Raw genomic sequence first — 21,265 nt, 5'->3', positions numbered from 1 at the left:
TCAGCTTTCATCAATGGAATGGGTGGGTGGTGGCGTTTTGTCTTTCACCTCAGGCAGCAAAACTGTCTCGGGCCGGCCCTGCAAATCCCTGTCTGACTAGCTATCCTCTTGTCTTCAGCAATACTTTAGAAAAAATTTGGCACCTGTCAAATTTCTCTCTCCTAATACAATTATTACTAATTTCATTTCTATTCTGGGTTCCTTCTTTGCGGAACCCACCCAAGCTGCCAGAGTTCCCAGACAGTCTCCTAGACAGCAGACAGGCACTGCTGCCCAGATCCAGACCAGCTTAGCTTCAGCAAGGTAGCTCCCACGAGATGTAGTGAAGGCTACAAATTTGGATGGCTTTAAAGGGGGATTAGACAAATTCCTGGAAGAGAAGGCTAGCGATGGCTACTAGTCCTGATGGCTACCTCCAGTATCAGAGGCAGTAGGCCTATGTACACCAGTTGCAGGGGAACATGGGTGGGACGGTGCTGTTGCAGTCATGTCCTGCTTGTGGATTTCCCATGGGCAGGTGGTTGGCCATTGTGTGAACAATATGCTGGGATAGATGGACCCTTGGTCTGATCCAGCAGGGCTCTTCTTATGTTCTTCTGGCTGCATCATGTGCCATCATGCCCTGCTCTCAAACCAAATGAACGGGTGTCACCTTAAAGAGAAGCGGCAAAGGACAGACAGGCATCATGTCCCCATTGTTAGTGGATTCCATATTGTGGGGGATAGAGCTGAATCCTGGATGTGAAAAGGTTGAAGGCTACTGACGTAACCTACTTTGCAAGGTTACTGTGAGGATTGTAAAAACATTGGTCACCCCCATATGTGCCACCCTGAGCTTTTCAGAGGAATAAATAAATAATATAGAGACCTCTACAGTAATAATAAAGGCACTTCAGGTAGAAGAATGGCTGCACACTGGGGTCACCAAAAGCACGTGAAGTCTGAAGAGCAAATGGAACTCCATACATAGCCTTTTAATTGGTCGAAAAAACATTGAACTTCATTAAAGTCACAGAGGTATGACCTGCAACAAAATGTTGCAGTATGGAATGTTCCTGTTCAGGGTTCCAACCAGCTAGTCAGCCAGCCACATCCTGTCCTAGAGTGCTTCATTGCACTCCCCCTTGTCCCCTGGTTTTCCATCATTCTGTGGCCACTGAGAATGCTCAGTTCTCACTGGGCTGATTTAGAAGGGTTTGCCCTCCTCAGAAACTAGTTCCCCTAAAGGTGTGTGTGTGTGTGTGTGTGTGTGTGTGTGTAGTTCTGCTGACACCTCCCTCTTGTATGTGGATGATGCCATTTTGGAGCAAAGAGGGAGAAGCAGCAGCAATCAGGCACCCTCCATCATGCCTGAATACAGCTCCAGCTGAGAACACCCCTCCCTCCTGCTGTCGCTATGAGGCCATCAGAGGGAAAGGAAACAGAGCCCTTCCACTGTGCCCATGACCGGCTGAACTTTGCAACTAGTGCTGAATTTGCTTTTTTTCCCTCTTCCCTCCTAATCCCCCTTCCTTTTGTGTTGTGTCTTTTAGATTGTAAGCCTGCAGGAAGGCACCGTCTTATTTCTTATCTTGGTAAGGCTACAAAGGGCAGGCTAAAAATGCTGTACATAAATAAATCAAACATCTGGAGAGACACTTGGAGAACTGAGCTCACAGTTAGTATGTAATGACTGATAACTGCACACAAAACGGGGCAAGGAAGCCTAGAAAGTACTTTCCCAATTACTGGGAATCCACCACCTTCATGTAATGCTTAGCCATGGAAGGCACATCCTCAGCAGCCCACACACAACACACACCCACACCCATACTTGCTCTCTTGCTCCCATAAGAACACCAACCGATGAGAGTCTCTTCTTCCAATCCACTTGACTGCTTTGTCTAAAAGAGAAACTTACAAGAACCCTGACCTCTCAAGTGCCGTGGCATAGCACACACAAAGCCAGCATCTTGCCAAATGGCACAGCTGTCGAATCACAAGATCTAGAGAAGATTTTTGGTAGGTAAAAGCAGCAAACTCATGTTGCGACACTTCTCCCTCCACCCCCCTAGATTGGACCAATTAAGGCAGTATAGTGGGATGGTTGTATGTTGCATAACTACCCGCAGCAAGAGAGCAGTGGAGGGAGGTGGCTCCGATGTCAACTGGGATGTCAAGCCACTCCGGGTTTCAGTCCGAACTCTAAAGGAGCTATCCGAGGTCAGGCCTTGGATAGCTTTGCACCTTGGATAGCTCCTTTAGAGCTCGGACTGAAACCCGGAGGGGATTCACCACCCCAAAGACATTGGAGCCACCAGCCTCCATAGGAAAAAGGACTACTTCCCCAACTTTCCATCACTCTCCAGATGCATGGGACTGCAATTCCCAGCATTCCCAGGCACTTTATGGCTGTAGACTTACTAAGCTACTGTTGCCGGATGAGGATTCGTGGCACCGCAGAAGGGATGCTTGAGGAACTAAATCTTTCCGAATTCAGTTATGGAGTGATATTATGGACTTTAATTATCCACCAGCTACCGTTCTTCCTAAATGTTCTAGATGTCAGCTCAAAAAACACACACGAAAAAACACCCCTGTATCACAATACATTTGAAAAGTATATTTTGAAGAAGTAGAGGTGGGAATGGGGATTTCATGGGCAAATTTTCATGGGGATTTTTTTAAAATCACAGATAAATGCCAAAAAGGAAATGAAGTGACTTAGGGATGAATATATACAAAAGTGACACGGACCAGTAATAGACGGATTCAACCAGCTCTGCACCATAGCAGCGGACAGGTGAGAGCGTGCCGACTCTCGTGCCAGCAGTCTGGGCTTGTGTCAAGGGTTGGTATGGCTGGGCACCCACTGAGAGCCCACACTCCAGCAGGGGCCCCATGACAAGAGCTCCTGCAGCCTGCTTGTTCCCTAGTCTCCGGCTCTTCCCTAGAGAAAGGTGGAAGTGTGAAAGAGGAGCAGTAGATTCCACTGCCAGCTTGCTCACTGGCTCTCTGCCTGGCAAGCAAGCAGGCGGTACCAGTAAGAAGAAGGAGCTGGCAGCCTTGGTGGTGAGAAGGTGGCCTCCCAGAGGGAGAGGAGCCCATTGAGGGTGTCTTGCCCGAGAGCCCTCCAAAACCTGGAGCTGGCACTGCCAACAGTTGGCAAGACTGGGCAGATGCTAGGGCCCAAGGGTAGATGAAGGGACCCCCCAAATCCTGGACCCACTTCTGTTCTACAGAAGCGATCATCTGAACGCCTCAGAAGCCCACGCCACAGTCAGTGATTTTTAAAACACACACACAAACCCAGAGAATCGTAGAGTTCGAAGGGGCCATTTAGGCCGCCGAGTCCAAACCCCTACTCAGGGCAAGCATCCAGTTTACAGCATCGCTGACAGGTGGCTGTCTGGTCTGTGCCCAGATAATGCCAGTGACGGAGAGCCCACCACCTCCATATGGACCCAGGTGTCTCATAATTCACGTTTGCAGCCAGTCTTTTGATTGCATTGATGCATGCGAGTTTCTTCAATGCCAAGTGCTCACTATAGATTCTTGTCCTCTTGAGAATCCCGCTACTTTGTCATCTTGAATTGTGGATTCAGAATTTACAGCACAATCCTATTCTCTGCAGGTGTACACAGAAGTAACTCCTACTGTGTTCAGTGGTGCTTACTCCCTAGTAAATGTGTAGATGTACCTTAGATGCTTTTCTAAGGGTGAGATCCTATGCACTCCTCAACCCATGCAGAAAAAACAACAGAGCACATGAGCTCAAGGTTTGCTTAGGACACAGTCCTATGCATATTTAGGTAGCAAAACGTCCTACAATTCCCAGCATGCTCCAGCCAGCCATGCTGGCTGAGGCATGCTGGGACTTGTAGGACTTTTTTCTGTCTAAATATGCACGGGATTGTGCCTTGAGGATATTTTTGTTGTTGCTATTGTCCTCATCCAACATACCTGTAAAAGGCAGGGTAGTTATTTAGGCCCTTTGTAGACAGCAAGTGGCACTGTAAGTCATGCAGGGGAAACCAGAAGCCTTAAAAGTTAACAACCAAAAAAGAAATTTTTAGTAATTTAAATTATTCCAGAAATGTATTATCATTCAGAGATCTTTTCCCCAAGGACAGTTTAAAAAAAAAGAAGTTGTTTTTCCTACAGAGTTAAGAAGTCCAAAGGAGTTAAGTCAGCTTTCTCTGGGGACAAAGTACAGGTATGCAAGAAAACAGCAATGGGGGAGAAATGGCAGGGGGGGGGGGAGGAGAGAAACAGCATTAAAAATCAGTCAATACAGAACAAATAAAATTTGTAAAACCAGCAGTGTAGTGGCAAATTCAGAAGTGCAGGGTCCCTTCATGACAGTCACAGCCATGTCCCCTCACAGCCACGCCCACTCCTAAGATTGTACAACCTTGTAAGATACACAGCCTTCAACAGGGATCCAAAAACAGTGGAGCTGAGGCAGGGGTATTTCAGTTGGACATCTGAGAAAAAATGCAGAGGTGTCAAAATCTTTTTCACTCACTCACGCACTCACTCAAACACTAACAGTTTAGGTTTTCAAAATATGATACTTTATGGAAGCTTCACCCCCTCCACTCAGTCCTCATGGACAGATCCTTTCTCATTTAAACAGCCCCCTTGCACATTCCCTTAATTGTCAGGAGCACCCTAGCTGTCTCTTGCAGTCCCCACCAATAGCCAACTCAGGACACAGACGACGAGGATTCTTTCCGAAACTTTATTCCTTTATTACTTTATGACTCTTTCAGATACTAATCACTAGCGACAAAGCAAGGAACAGCACTGGGGAAAGACAGCAGAGTAGCCTAAGCTCCAGGTAAGGCAGTTGGTCCCCGTTTGAAGGAGAACCATGGGAAGACCCTGAACTTATGGGCTAGGGAGAGATCCTCCCTCTTTCCCTTGGGTCCTTGGGACGCGACCATTGTTTGAGCGCCAAACAAGCGGAGCACCTCCTTTCCACGCCCTCCATCACTCGTCGCTCCCTGAGTCTGCGCCAAGCATCCAGCAAGCCCCCCTCCAGCGCTCTCTCACTGCCAGGGTCACTATCTCTCCCAGGAATGCTGGCAGGAGGAATCTCTGCCAGCAGCTGTGCCTGTGAGAGATGAGCGAGCTCCTCTCCCACAGATTGCTGTTCCTCCTCAGAATCAGAACTGCTCTGGGGCTCTGTTGGCTCAGTTTCCACCCTGACATTAATGCCCCAACATTACCCGTTAGCCTTCCCTAAGCTCCTTCATTATATCTCCCCCCTCCCCCTCCAACAGAAACATCCACACACCCAGCTGGATTGAACTAGAGAGACAGAGAGAGAGAGAGAGAGAGAGAGAGAGGTGGAGGTGTATTGGTAAATCTGGAAATGCAGAAGCTCATTGTGACAGTCTCCAAGGGCAGCCCAAAAATTTCAGGCAGCTTGTTGATCCATATCAACAAACCAGTTCTAGAAGTTTTCATCTCCACCAGGAGCATGCCTTTGGTAAAGCGAATAGGTCTTAACTGCCCAGTCCAGTCCAAGTCATCCCAAATACTTTGCATTCCAACATGGAACAATATATTGTTGCTTGGAAAATTCATTCCCCCCACAGCAGCAGTGAGGATCGCAGCTAAGCTCAGAGGGAACAGGGAATTCTGAGGGGGGGTGGCAGATGACATCAGAGTCCCTGCTAATGAAAAAGTGCCAGGGCTGCATCCCTGTGAGCCCTGCCTCTGCTACACCACTGTGTAAAACTGAAAAAATTATGTCTGAACTCTCTACACATTTAAAGCTGAAAGTAGTATATTTTGAAAGGAAATTAATGCTATAAACATCATTATCTGGACACATTGATTGGACTTCTGTCCTACCTTTGGATCCCAAAAGATCCCCAAATAGGGTGGCCGCTTAAACATCACCAAAAGCGAGGAAATGCAGCACCAAAAAAAGAAGACAAAAGAGGATATACATTTGTATAAACTGTGCATATGCCAAACATATGCAGTGTATAACATACACCAGTGCGGTACAGTGGTCAGAGTGTTGGACTGGGACTTGGGAGATCTGGGTTCTAGTTCCCACGTGGCCAGTGACTGTGGGCAAGTCACTGACTCTCAGCCCAACCCCCCTCACAGGATAGGATAAAATGGAGAGGAGGATCATGTGAGCTGCCTTGGGTTCCTTGCAAGGGGGAAAAAAGGTGGGATATCAATGTAATACTAAATACAGATGCAGATTTAGAAATTATTATAATTTAAATAGAACTACAATACATCTCACCAAAGATGACTGTGACCAGGCGCCCTGGGTGCCCTGCCTGTTTAGTCTGCTGACCAGATGTTAACTGTTGACAGGCAACTTCAAGGCCCCTGCTTGTGCTTTTTATGGTTCTTATCTTTAAAGCAGGCTTGGACTGTTTCGCCCTTCAAACAGAGGACACCTTCAAATAGAGGACTGACAGCCCTTCAGATACTGTCCTCTGTAAAATAGGACTCCTGGCCACCCTAAAATATGATTTCACTGGGGGTCTACGTCTATACCACCTGCCTTCCCCAACCTAGTGCCTTCTGGATTGTCTGGACTACAACTCCCATTGTCCCTGACAATTGACTGCACTGGTTGAGGATGATTGGAGTCATAGTCCAAAGCATCTAGAGGGCACCAGGTTGAGAAAGTCTGTTCTACACCTTCTGATGCCTGGGAAAATAACTACACTGCCTTACAGGCTGCATATAAAGCCCTTACGTAAATAGGTATCTAAGGGTGCAATCCTATGCATGCTTAGACAGAAAAACATCCTACAACTCCCAGCATGCCCCAGCCAGGAGTTGTACAACTTATTTCTATCTAAACATGCATAGGATTGTGCTCTAAACGATAGCAAGCCTATCCTCCCTGTCTAAACACACATAGGATTGTGCCTTAAATGTCTGAGTTAGTTAAATGCTGGGAGTTGTGGGACTTTTTCTGCCTAACGTGAAAAGGATTGCACATTAAATGTCTGAGTTAGTTAAATGCTGGAAGTTGTGGGACTTTTTCTGTCTAAACATGACAAGGATTGCATGTTAAATGTTTGATTTAGTTAAATGTTGGGAATTGTGGGCTTTTTTCTGTCTAAACATGCATAGGATTGCACCTTAAATGTCTGAGTTCATAGAATCATAGAATAGTAGGGTTGGAAGGGGCCTACAAGGCCATCAAGTCCACCCGCCCTGCTCAGTGCAGGTATCCAAGTCAGAGCATCCCTGACAGATGGCTGTCCAGCCTCGTCTTGAATGTCTCCACCGTGGGAGAGCCCACCACCTCCCTAGGTCATTGGTTCCATTGTTGTATTGCTCTAACAGTCAGGAAGTTTTTCCTGATGTTCAGCCGGAATCTGGCTTCCTGTACCTTGAGCCCATTATTCCATGTCCTGCACTCTGGGATGATCAAGAAGAGTTAGTTAAATGCTGGGAGTTGTGGACTTTTTTCTGTCCAGACATGTATAGGATTGCACCCCAAATGGCTTTCTGTGCAAACCTGGTCACATTTTTAAAAAATGCACTTACCATGTGTCCTAGGCTATGCAGGGGTACATCAGCAGTAGCAGAGGCGCACCAATCCAGGCCAGCGATAGATGGAGTGTCAAAAATGCGCCTATAGGCCAGCACACATGAGAAGTGCCTTAAAACAGGACCAAGCACACATGGAAAGCTTTCATGGGCAAGTATTTTCTCGGTGATCTGTATAATTAAGGCTTAATTTGAAGGGAATAGTGGGAGAGGCTGATGTTGTGGCATGTGGTGTGCTGAGTTAGCCCCTGGGGGCACTAGCTTCCTAGTCCTGAAGACGTTTAGTCATTTGAACAGAGTGTGGGAGCACCTTTTGGGGGACGGAGAGCTCTGTCTTTTCAAGACAGACAGAAAACTCTTGGGAAATGCTGAGCATCCTCCTAGGGTCAGCTGCGCATGAGTGTGGGAGCACTCTGTTGAGCTTCGGAGATGTCCCTTATCCCTGCTTTTATTTTGCAAGCCAGACGCTTTTATTCTGAAAGGTTTGCCCTCCACAATGCAGCCAAGCTTGCATCTCTGTAGCAAAATTAAATGACTAGATTTTTCTTGGGGTTTAACTGTACAGTTTTCATGATCCATGCGCTTAGCATGTTTACATTTCAGCAAAGACGGCTGAGAATTACCATATTTGGTGATATATACATGGAAAATAAAACAAAATGTCAAATAGATACACAAGTGTGGTGGGAGATTGAGGGCCAAAATAAGTTTCTTCCACCCCACCTCCCACCAAACACGGATCTAGTGGGGAAATGGAGGGAAAATCACAAAGCAGCAACATAATTTACAGTATTACCTGACAGAGCCTAGAACACGTGGGACAGCCTCCAATCTGCAGGCAGAGTGAGAGAGAGAGAGCTGCTCCTGTTCAGTTTTCTGCCTGTTATACAAACACCAAGCCCCTGTAAGGCCAAAAAGAAGTCTGCTGTAAGAGATCTTAGGAAGGCAGAAGTTCCACAGGTACAGTATGTCCCATCACAGTGCTACTATGAGTGGAAAAACTGCACCTGGTGACTGTTGCTCTTTAGTGACTTAACCCAAGCAGTGGCGGGACCACAGGGGGTAAGGAGAGAGACTTTAGCCCTTCCCCACCTTTCCAGGTGACAACCCCCCCCCCCAAGCTGCTCCTGGCATCAGAGGGGGTGGAGTCTCCATTCATTGTGTAGCTAGGGAGAAGATAAATTTCCTAGATATCTTCCATTTGCTGTTACAAACATTGCCAGTCTGCAGACTTGGAATGCGAGAAGAGGACCAAGTAAAAAACTACATGGTTTTGCTAGATTAGGTTGTCATTTACCTCCCTATCAGGGCATGATGTGACCTCAGATGACAGTGTGGAAAAAAGGTGCAATTGCGTAGTCAAGATGTGGAAAGGAGAGTATCTCCAAGGCTGTGTGAACTGAACTCTATGATTTCTACCCATGGATGTAAAAAAAAACAGGGTATTGGCAGGACCTTAAGGGCCAACCTACACAAGACGCAAAATCACATGCAATTCTTTCCCTTTCCTGAGCTTTTATTTCTTTAAAAATACAGTCACAGGAATTCCATGAACTGCAGGGGGCAAAAAGGTTTTCTGCTAAAAATGTGCTACCGTACAAACTGATTTTCCCAGATATGAATACCCAGATCTTTACCCTGCAAATGGAAGCAGCAGCTGGGGACATTTTTTTTGTTTAGCAGAAAACCATTGGAGGGGGAAAAGTTAAGGAGCCTCCCTCTTATGTACTGGTCTTCCACTGCAGATTGCAGTCTCGACAGCTGCATTTTATAAAAACACAAACACACACACACAAAAATACACACACGCACCACTACACATGCTGGAATTGCATATAATTTTATCCTGAGAATCCCAGTTTTCATATCTATATCTTTAACACAACTAAGATTCTAGCCCTTATGGATGCAAAGATAAATGCATTGGTAGCAATGTCTGGTGAAATCTTCAAAGCCAGAGAAGGGTCGTTGCCCCCTTTTCCACGGCTAGTAAAAGCAAAACAAAATGTGCAGACTAAGGAAACAGATGATGATTCGCTCCATTTCTGTAGGGCACAGAATTCTGCTTACATGGTGCAGAATTTTGTTGTCGTTTTTTGAGTGCAAAATTCATGCACCTAAGAGGTCTAGATACCTCTTAATGTTAGGGTTGGTTGGCAACTCTGTCCAGAGTTGTGTACCCTTCTATTTCGCCAATGCATGTACATTAGGACTATACATGAGCAGGGAGAATATGCTATGGTTCGCGCAGTCACAACACCCAAAGGTCATCCTTACGCAGAGGAGAATCGAGTTCCTGTCTCGATGCCCTGTGTACATAAGGCAGCCTTCTCCAATCTGTTGTCCTGGAGGTGTGTTGGACTGCAATTCCAATTATCCTCAGCTGGCTGGGAAAGATGGGAGTTGCAGTCCAACACATCTGGAGTGCAGCAGGTTGGGGAAGGGTTTCATAAGGCAACAAATGATCTATACCTGATTTGTGCATTTTATCTACCCCTGCTTTTTAAAGACGGGGGGGGGGGGATTGTGCAACGTGTGCCTTTGTGAATACAGGCCTATAAATGGAGTTTGGGATAAATTCATTTCAGTTTGTTTTTGATCAGGATTTACCCAGTTTGCTCTTTCTGGAATGAACACGGACTCAGGCACAATCTGCAGGCAAAGTCTGTACATTTCCAAGCTTGCAATGTGGCTCATGGACGAAAAAAATGCGTCCAATAGTATGCATGCATTTGAAAAATGCACATGAGAAAATGCATCCTTTGAAAAGTATGCACCAAAAAGTTTTCATCAATGGGGGAAGAATGCGTACATTTCAAAGATGCACACAGTAGATGCGTACATTTTAATAGACCTGTCTTTACAGTTCTAGTATCTTACTGAAATTGTATTTCGCTGTTAAATTGTTGTTGTTTTTAATGTGCACTATGTTTTCTTATTTTGTATCTGTTGTTTGTAGTTTTTGTGAATTGCTGTGAACTGCCCAGAGAGCTTTGGCTATTGGGTGGTATAGAAATGAAATATTATTATTATTATTATTATTATTATTAATAATAATACCAATAATAAATTAGGAAAAATACGCACGAAAATACAGAGATTTTCATGTGAAAAAAAAACACAAAGCTTGCAATCTGATATGGACTAGAGACAAAATGAGCTTCGAGATGGAATGTGAAGAACTTCAGCATTTTGCTGATTCGCACATCCCTACCTAGAGTACCCAAGGCCGATCAGAGAGCCAGTGTGGCAGTGATTTGAGTGCCAGACTAGTACTTGGGAGCCCTGGCTTCAAATCCCTACTCAGCCATAAAGCTCACTGGGTGGCCCTGGGTCAATCATCCTAGGCTGCCTCACAGGGTTCTTGTGAGAATGAATGGCAGCCGCAGGGGGCTGGGTGGGAAATAAGCCAGGCGCACACTCCTGACCTCCTTGGAAGAAGTGTAGGATAGAAATGTAATGAATCAATAAAACAAAACACCTGCAGTTCACCAGATCTGTCACCGGCAGATGGAAGAGAGAATTTCAATGTGTACAATTTTTCTCCCCCTGCAGCACTCTGACATGACAAGCTGCACCTACCCAGGGCAAAACAAACATTATTTTAAATCTGTGTCTAGCAGCTCTGCCTTTTTTTTTTACTCTAGAGTAGGCGCAGGGGACCCAATCCAGATTTTAAAGGCCTCCTTATAGTTTTCCTGATCTGGATTGGGAGTCCTGCACCTACTCAAGAGTAAAAATCAGGGTGGGGAAGAGACATAGCTGCTAGACACAGATTTAAAATAATGTCCGTTTCAGCCTTAAAATGCCTCCTCCCGGTGGAGGCTGGTGGCTCTGATGTCAGTGGGGCAGTGAATCTGCTCCAGGTTTCAGCCAGAGCCAGCCTGAACTCTAAAGGAGCTCTCCAGGGTAGGCACCTTGGATAGCTCCTTTAGAGTTGGGACTGGTTCTGACTGAAAGGCGCGGATCCACCACCCTACTTGCATTGCAGCCACCAGCCTCTACTGCCTCCCCCTAAACAGCCTTTGAAAGCTATGGGAGCCAGGACCCAGCCCTCATTGCACACTCTTCCCTCATGTGGTCAGGCTACAAATACACCACACCCTCCATCACAGACAAAAACAGGGACATCCTTACGGCATTCATGTCCTCATGGTACCGATTACTGCCCAAGCGCTACTCCCCATTATAGATTTACAGGCTCTGCTCTTTCTGCTGCGCATTGTTCATTTACTCAGCAATAGCCTGTCCTGCTCAGTTTTAAGAGCCAAGGAAGTGTTTGTTCTTTAACCTAAAGATATGCTGAAAAGCAGAGTTCTCCAAAAATCTGTTGTTAGCCGCCGTTCCAAATGGAGCATCCATCATTGGCATGCATGAAATGATAGGCCATGTGCAGTTCGGTGGCTTAATGTTCATGCACATGTGGTAGAGACAAGATGAATTCAGTCCCTCCTCCTTAGACATTTAGCCAGCTGCAGAAAGAGTCGGGGCCTGAACAGCAGCCACAGCAAGGTTTGAGAGAGGCCCTAGGCAAAATGCCCCCTTACATTTGGTGGTCCTCAACCTCAGGATTGTTTAACTGTGGCAATAGCAGGGTGGCTGGGAGCTGGCATTTTAATTCCCCACAGTGCCCTGGAGTACCTGATGTAATGCTGCTCCAGGGCATTCTGTGAAATTCAAATGGAGGCTTGCTGATCCAGCAGCCAAGCATGGAGCCTCCATCTTCGGCATGCATGAAATGGTAGGCTGTCACCACCAGTGGGCCCTGCTAGGACAATGGGCCCTTGGCAGTTGCCCTATGATGCCAGGTACTGGCATCAGGCCTGACTCTAGCAACACACACTAACAAACCTTTAAAAAGAATAGCACCACCAACATCATTTGAAAAGGCAAAAATGAGGACAGTAACCTATATGGGCTCGATTGCAGAAAATTAGGGCTAACCCAGAAAACTTGGGAACAGTTGTCGATATGCACACCCTGCTTTCCTCTTTTCTTATGCCAGACCAAGGTTGTACAACAGCAGTCTTATTTCGTCAGCAAAAGCAAAATGACAGTTTTGGTTATGCCTTTCTAAATCCCAGGGGGTGATGCAACTAATGCAGCGTGCTTGCAATAGACCGCCAAAAAGCCACAGAGCACATATCTCTGCTGCCTAATAGTCTACCCCCAAAGAGAAAATTTCTAGGGTTGAGGCAGTTCATTTTGTTCCACACTTCAAGGGACTCCTGGGGCAAAGGGCTTAGATAGTGTATTGGGTTACAAATGCATATACACTGTTATGAAGCACACACAAAAGAAACATGATCTGATTCCACACTGATCTCTAAAAACTCTCCTATACCCACATGGCAGAGGGAGAGAAAATGTGATTAAATGTATGCTGTGCAATCTGGTTCAAAAAGAGGATTTCCCAGTCATTCAATATGCAGACCAGGCCTATGAAAAAGCGTCTGGTTTTAATGTGGAAGAGCTTGTCTCAGTCCCTTCCATGTGCAGTAATGTCAGGTTGGCATCAGCTCCAGAGTCCTGGAGCCCCCACAGGGCTCACTGCTCACACCTCCCCAGGCCCTCTCTAAAACAAACAAACAAACAAATAAACCAGCCACCATCTTTGTTTTCAACAATGAACTGGACGTTGAATCAATTTCTGGGCTTTGTAGTGAAAAAAAATATGACAGCCATTATATTTTTATGGCAGTAACAATGTGTTTTCAACCACAATCCCCTGGAAGTCGAGTGAACTTCTGGGGCCTTGTATGGGGGGCAACGGGGGGGAGAAGATATGGCCATAGCCTGGAGCTACCAGCACTATAAAGGTTACCTCCCCACAAACTTTCGGTGAGTTGTTTTAGAGCAGGGGAAATGCAGTAATTAATTGTGAAACAAAAGAAACTCCTTTTTCACTTGTGTATTTGTACTACTCCACTATATACAGTGCCATCTAGAGGTTATATAGCAGAAAAGCAGGAAAGGAAATGCTCTTTGTATAGCACTTGGACCACAATTCTGCAAGGAAACTGAGAGTAGATACAGGGGATTAACAGCCTTGTGTAGAAAAGCTCTTGGACATCAAATGAAGGACACTTTCAGATAGAGGACTGTCCTCTGTAAAGTGCTGACATTGTTCAGTATTCTAGAAGCAGCCTTGTACGGCATGTGACACAACGATTTCTGCTGTTACTCAAGTTTTAGGAAACACATTAGCAAATTGGAACAACAGTGAGTTATGTAACTAATAATGTACAAGTTTGGATAGACTTTGCAGAAAATGTTGCAAGCTTTAAAAAAAATGGTGGAAGTACTTTGATGTTAATCCAAGAGTGACCCACAACTGGGGACTGTTGTAGGAGATTATTCTCACCTTCTAGTTTTAACAGCTCAGTTATCAAAGTTGTTCAAATTGAATGTATTAGTTAATTTACTTTTTGCTGTTTACTTTCTTCTGCACACACATTCCACACGTACACAGCAAGTGAGGCACAAACCTGCCCAGAGCAAATTAAGATATTTGGCTACTTCAAGTAGAAAAGCCAAAAGGCACCCTTGCTCCCCAAATAAGTATATATAATAAATCAAATAGCTGACCATTTGTTATCTTGTCTGTGATAGTGCCCAGATTTTTTTCACACCTTCAAGCTCATAAACAGTCAGCTGCCAAATCCTAAGTATCAGTGAGAGACAGTGTGGTGTTGTGGTCAGAGTCAGACTAGGACTCGGGAGATCCAGTTTGAGATTCCCCACTCAACCACGAAGTTCACTGGGCCAGTTGCTATGCCATCTTTCAGCCTGTGGCAAGAAAAGAAGGGGGAACCATGTACCCCACTCTAAGTTCCCTAGAGGAGGAAGGGCAAGAAAACCACAGGTCCAAGATCTGCTTTCCATTGATGGAAGGGCTCTGCTCATGAAATATGCCTCTGCCTGATTTGAGGGGATCCCTCTCCTCCCCTCACCGCACCTTACTCCATTCAGTATAGACCCCTGACCCTCTGTGTAGCATTTTCAGGAGCCTGGAGGGGTTTTCTGTGGGGAGAAGAGGGCAGGAACATTTGCTTCCACCAGCACCATTTCATGCACCTAAATCTGGATCCAATTTATAATAAATAATACAGTTTAATATAAGATTATGCATGGTGTGAAGGATATGGATAGGGAGACTTTTCTCTCCCTCTCTCATAATACTAGAACCCAAAGGGGTCATCCCATGAAGCAGATTGGGGGGAGATTCAGGACAGTTAAAAGGAAGGACTTCTTCACACAGCACATAGTCAAACTATGGAATTCATTTCCACAAGATGTAGTGATGGTCACCAATTTGGATGACTTTAAAAGGGGATTGGAGGAGAAGGGTATCAATGGCTACTAGTCCTGATGGCTCTATGCTACCTCCAGTCTCAGAAGCAGTATGCCTATGTACAGCAGTTGCCAGGGAACATGGGCGGGAGGGTGCTGTTGCGCTCATGCCCTGCTTGTGGGTTCCTGGTCAACAGCTGGTTGGCCACTGTGTGAACAGAATGCTGGGCTAAACGGACTCTTGGTCTGATCCAGCAGGGCTCTTCTTATGTTCTTAAGACAGAAAGACTAAATATTACCACTTTACACAGGATAGTTCTCTGTTTGATGGCATCCTCTGTTTGAAGGCCTGTCAAGTCCAAGTCCAGCTTAAAGATAAAGGACCACAAGAAGGAGGGAGCAAAAGGGGCCCCTCAACAGTGAATAGACTGAGCAGGCGTACAGGCCACCTGATCACAGTCTTTCCCACTGTGGTGAGATGGATTGTATTTCTCTTCACTTTGAGTCGTTATTTCCAAATACGCATCTATACCAATAAGTTGGTATATGCCATTTCTATGCAAATCGGTGTCTTCTTTTTTAGGTGATGCAGTTCTGCTTTTTTGGCAACAGGTAAGCGGCCGCCCTAATGCCTGCCAACCATCAGATCCTGTCAAATATAAAATGCTATGTCAGCTATCAAATATAATAGGATACCAAATAAGCTGAGTTTTTTTTAAAAAAAAATCTAAAGAATAAAGCCAACGTTAGAGTTCCCAAAGGAAAAATTGGGGGAGAAATTTTGTTTCAGTTGCATATTCAACACATAAGAAATTAGAATGGTTGGAGTAACCACCAACCAGGCAAGCTGGAATGCCAACAGATTCTAGGATTCAATTGTAGTACTCTTCACCTTGGGTGAAGGGTACTTTTTTGCACAATCCATTTCTGGACAGACATCTCCAGTGCTTTGGGCTTGCTATCAGCTCTCAATCTTGCTTACAAATCAGAGTGTGTGATCACTTCTGGGTCATGGATATTTTTAATTTTTGGCAATGGCTTCCATGAACAAATTCTTTTTCCTTCTTTCATTTTTAATGGAACTTTCCACATTTGGTCTCAAGCCAAATGACATTCTTTGGACTTAAAAAAACCCAAATCTATCCAGCTGACCCTTAAAAAAAAACCCAAACCCCAAACCCCAACCTCTGTAAGTTGTTCTTTTTATTTGAAATGTGTTCTCTATGTACTAATTATGACTTGAGAGCTTTCAAATAACCCCAAAGGCAGAAGACTTCTTCTTTCACCCATCATGAGATCTAGAGAATGTTTTTTCAAAATAAAATAGAAGTGCATGTTTGCCAAGTTCCATAAACCAACGCAGAATGTAATAACATAGAACACATCTTGAATGGCTAAACAGATTTTTTTTTAAGCTGAACACTTTTTCCCAATTGCAGTAGAATCTGAATAGATGCTATACAATTCTGTTTCTGGGATGCCAGTCATTGTCCTCCTTAGAAACAGTGAATAATGTCCCTACAAACTTTAGATCAAGAGCTACACTTTCATAAAGCTATAAAAGAAATTGTTCCTGCTAATACCAAACCTGCGTGGTCCTGTGCCTATCATTTTGATGGAAAAATGGGGCCATGTAAAAATAATGTAGTGGCTTCTGCATACTCACTAGACTCCCCAGGTACATGGAAATATATTAGTTTCTAAATTAAAAGAAAAAAGTGTTTTTTTTCTAAATGGCCTGAAAGGGGCATCCGTTAAAAGCAAAGAGGGGGTTTGGTCTCCTTGAGCCCTAACAGCTGATACTATCTCTGGAGTTGAGGATTAAGGTTGGACAGATTAATACTGGGAGGCCAAAATAAAAATTCCCTCTTTGTGCTATATGGGGAGGTTTCAGGAAGGAAGGAAGAAAGGAAGGAAGGACGAAGGTTGGCATTATCAGGATGTGCTGAGGTCCACGCCCCAGTAGGGAGTCCACTGCCAATCCCTGGAATCTCTCGGCACTTCTCCTCATTCACTTCGTGATCAAGGCCAGCCCAAGTAATTTTGCTGCTTAAGGTAAAGCCCAAAATGGCGTCCACCATTAGACCTGCAGAAGCCAACTGGAATGGCAGTTGACTGTTACTTCAACACTAATGATAAGATCATTTTTACACTTACATCCCGCCCTTTACCTCTTGCAAAGGCAGCTCACATGGCCCTCTTCCTCCCTTTTATCCTCACAGCAGCCCTGTGAGGTAGATTAAGCTGAGGGTCAGTGACTGGCTCAAAGTCACACAGTGACCTCCATGGCAAAGTGGGGACTAGAACCCAGAACCCCTGAGTCCCAGTGCAACATTCTAGCCACTGCACCAGACTGGCTTAGGGTGGCCATGTGTTCCCTTTTCCAGAGGATCACCCTCTGTTTGAAGGCATCCTCTGTTTGAAGAGCTGTGAGCTCAAATCCAGTCTAAAGATTTTTTAAAGGCCTAAGAGGGGTTTTGCCTCAGTTAGCACCTGAACAGCAGACTGCGCAGGCACACAGGTCACCTGGTCACAATCTTCCATGCTAGGAGGGGATGTCACAGACAGCTCCACTGGCATAGGTCCCTGGTCAAGAGGCAGCCAGCCAGCCTAGGCCATGAACTCACTCATCATGACAGTCCCCACAGCCACACCCCCAAGTAGCGTCCCAAAATGCATGCAGCAGTGTTGAGCCATGTCGACTAAGGGCACAATCCTGGGCATGTTTAGACAGAAAAAAGTCCTACAGGTGAGATGTCTATTTAAGAACCTTTCTACACGAGGCCTTTATTGTGTGCTCGTGATTCCTCGCTCACGGTAGTTTACACGACGTCATCCTCCTCCAGGGCTTCTCCCGTGCTTTGTTACCATTATTGCATTTTATTTTCCTTTTTTTTTTTTTAACAGGGAAGGTGTGGTATTTTTTCTGAATGGCCTCTATAATGCCACAGAAATCTGTGTGATCACACAATTCTGCTATACCACAGCACCACCTAGTGGTTGCATAGTGAACTTATAGAAACACAGAGAAAAACCCTGGGAAAATAAACTAATTAAAATAAATATTTCTGAATGGCAGCATGAAACCTAGGATATGTGCACAATTCTGCTGTACCACAGCACCATCTAGTGGTTGTGTAATGGAACATATAGTAGGGCAAAGAAAGAAAAGGAAAGGTTCCTCCTGTGCAAGCACCAAGTCATTGCTGACTCCTAGAGGGACGCCACTTGCGCTGGCGTTTTCTTGGCAGACTGTAGCGGGGTGGTTTGCCATTGCCTTCCCCAGTCGTGACTACCTTTCCCCCAGCAAGCTGGGTGCTCATTTTACCGACCTCGGAAGGATGGAAGGCTGAGTCGACCTGAGCCGGCTACCTGGGACCCAGCTTCCGCCGGGATCGAACTCAGGTCGTGGGGAGAGTTTCGGTTGCAATACTGTACACCTACCACTCTATGCCACACAATTCCACTATACCACAGCACCATCTAGTGGTTGTGTAATGGAACATATAGAAGGGCAAAGAAAGAAAAACCCTGGGGAAAAACACATGTAAAGGAGCTGAGCTTAATCCCACAAAGAATCCAGAAGCAGAAGCCTAAGTAAAGGTATGGGTTAAAAGCTTCATGTAGAAAAGCCCTCAATTGCAGCTGTGATGTCCTAATTTGAATCTAGACTTATAAATCAGCCTTTGCAAATGTTATGCAAATCAGTGTCCTCTTTTCTTTTTGGTGATACATTTCCTCTTTTTTAGCACTTCATAAGAGGCCACCCTAGACAGGATACCGTCCTTCACTGCACCTGAGGGCAACAGCCTAGCTTGCAGTCTACAGGGCAAGCCACACGGCACCAGGGTTGAACGCTTTCCTGCAGTGCCTCACCACCACTCTGCCTGTCGCCTGCTTGCTGCCCAAAGAAATGGTGACATTCCACGGTGGTGTCAACAGTGTCTGCCAGGTGAGCAGATTCTTATGGCCTTTGACTAAGACAATAAGGGCACAATCCTATGCATGGTTAGACAGAAAGAATTCCTACAGCTCCCAGCATCCCCCGGCCAGCATGTAGGACTTGTAGGACATTTTTCTGTCGAAACATGAGTAGGACTGCGCCCTTAGTTGACATGGGTCAATGCAGCTACCAGCATTTTGGGACTCGACATGGGGGCATGGCCGGGGGAACTCTTGTGCACTTCCAAAATGTTTCACCGCACCATGCATGCGCATGCACAACATCTGCCGGAGTGCACGGCCTCACCTGGCCGCCTCTCTGCCTGCTCAGCACAGCAACTCAGGCCAGCAGCAGCCCAGCTTCGCCACCACAGGTGCAGCGGAGGACGGAAACGGCCACAAGGGTCAGAACCAATGTGGAGGGGGGAGCTGCCACACACAGCCCCATACCCAGCATGCACCACTTCAGGCAGCCACCGCACTCTGCCTAACCACACAGGCTCCATCTCGTCCCATTTTCCCATTCATTCCAAAAGGAGCGCACGCCTCTGGTTTTCAATATTTTGATCTAATCCTTAAAAAAAACCCACTACGACATGTGGTAGACACCCAGCCTGGCTGGCTACGCTCGCTGAGCACTTCTCTTGCATTTGACTTGCTGTAATCTCATTGCCACATCGACGTTTCACAATCAAGAGGTGTTGCCTGAAATAACTGTCAGGGATGGGGGGTGGGGGTGGAATCTATCTGAGCGGCCTTCCTGCAGCCTGGTGGCCTCGAGAGCTCTTGGGCTCCAACTCTTACCATCCCTGTGCTGGCTGGGGATGATGGGAATTGCAGTCCAACGCACCTGGAGATAGGTTCTCAGTGCAGACTCCCCCAAGGTTGGTGGTCTGAGCTGGAAAAGGGAGGCTAAAGTACAGCAAGAGGGAGGCAATGGAAGCTGGTGGCTCCGATTTCGGTTGGGCTGTCAATCCAGTCTGGGTTTCAGTCAGAACCAGCCAGAACTGTAAAGGAGAAAGATGCAGACAAACCGGAGAGCATTCAGAGGAGGGCAACGAAACAAAGCCCTATGAGGAGAGACTGAAAGAACTGGGCATGTTTAGCCTTGAGAAGAGAAGACAGAGGGGAGATAAGATAGCGCTCTTCAAGTACCTGAAAGGCTGTCACAGAGAGGAAAGCCAGGACCTCTTCTCGATCATCCCAGAGTGCAGGACTCGGAATCATGGGCTCAAGTTACAGGAAGCCAGATTCCGGCTGAACATTGGGAAAAGCTTCCTGACTGCTAGAGCAATACGACAACGGAACCAATGACCTAGGGAGGTGGTGGGCTCTCCCACACTGGAGGCATTCAAGACGAGGCTGGACAGCCATCTGTCAGGGATGCTCTGACTTGGATTCCTGCACTGAGCAGGGGGTTGGACTCGATGGCCTTGTAGGCCCCTTCCAACCCTACTATTCTATGATTCCATGATTCTATCCACAGTGCTGAACCCATTTTGGGGATAGGGTTCCCACACCTTGGACAGCTCCATTAGAGTTCTGATTGGTTCTGACTGAAACCCAGAATGGGTTCACAACCCCACTGAAATTGGAGCTCCTGCTTTACTGGCCAGGTACAGGATGAAAGCAAGAGGTCAACAAGGCCTGGCTGCTCAAGAGGCTTTTTATTACCTGCCAGTTGCAGGGAGCTGATGCTGCGCACCCCTGTTCCCTTCTGTCCCTCCCAGGGATAAACGCCCAGGCCATGCCTCACAGTCCGATCCTGAGCTTCCCACAGAGGCAGGCTGTTTGAGGGGCCTCATGGCAAAGTGCCCTCTGGTGTACAGCTCCTATGCTGGTGAGCCCCAGTGGTTTACCTCGTGGCAGCAGCAGCGGCAGCTCCAGGTTTTGAGACCCCCCGGGGCAAGACACGCTCCACGAACCCCCTGCCTCAGCGAGTCTACCTTCTTACCGCCATTGTCTCCAGCTGCCATTGCCGCTGCTCCTTTTGTTCCTCTTTGCTACCACTGCATGCTTGACAGGTGGAGAGCCAGTGGGCAAGGAGGCCGTGGCATCTCCTGCTGCTCTTTCTCACCACCACCGTTGTCTGGGCCAGAGCAAGAGGCAGGTGAACAAGCATGTTGCACTGGTGAAGAGGTGGAGCAACTCCAGGGGCTTTTGCCAGTGGGCCCTCAGCAGGTGCCCAACCATGCCTACCCTTGACACTGGCCCTGGGCAGCAGGACTCCAGCAGTGCCATGATGAGTGCCAGGCGGCTTGGGGCCACCATTTAAAGTCCCCGCCATGCCCCCAATGCATCGCTGCTCATTGCAGGGGATTAAAACGGCAGCACGAAGGGGTAGGCCAGGTGTCAGTGCAGAGGCAGGCCCTGCTGGGCTGCTGAGCAGTGACGTAGTGGTCCATTTTCAAGTGCAGGCACTCACCATGACAGTCGCCACAGCCACGCCCCCAAGGAAAGGCCAAAAATGCAGGCTGCTGTGGTGATCCAGATCAGCAAACCAATC

The 21,265-nt window shown here is 46.6% G+C and overlaps 1 protein-coding gene across 1 annotated transcript in view; it reads right to left on the bottom strand.

Moving 5' to 3' along the window:
* PDE8A (phosphodiesterase 8A) overlaps nt 1-21,265 on the bottom strand; it is a 233,260-nt gene that overhangs the window by 195,445 nt on the left and 16,550 nt on the right. Inside the window, exon 2 of the mRNA XM_084817234.1 lies at nt 8,321-8,426. The gene's annotated coding sequence lies outside the window, so the exon portion shown is untranslated. The remainder of the gene's footprint in view (nt 1-8,320; nt 8,427-21,265) is intronic.

Source organism: Heloderma suspectum, chromosome 11 (assembly GCF_057233095.1).
Source record: "Heloderma suspectum isolate Gila_16-S chromosome 11, 16-S_ref, whole genome shotgun sequence".
Taxonomy (NCBI): domain Eukaryota; kingdom Metazoa; phylum Chordata; class Lepidosauria; order Squamata; family Helodermatidae; genus Heloderma; species Heloderma suspectum.
This window is presented reverse-complemented; position numbering and strand designations above follow the sequence as displayed.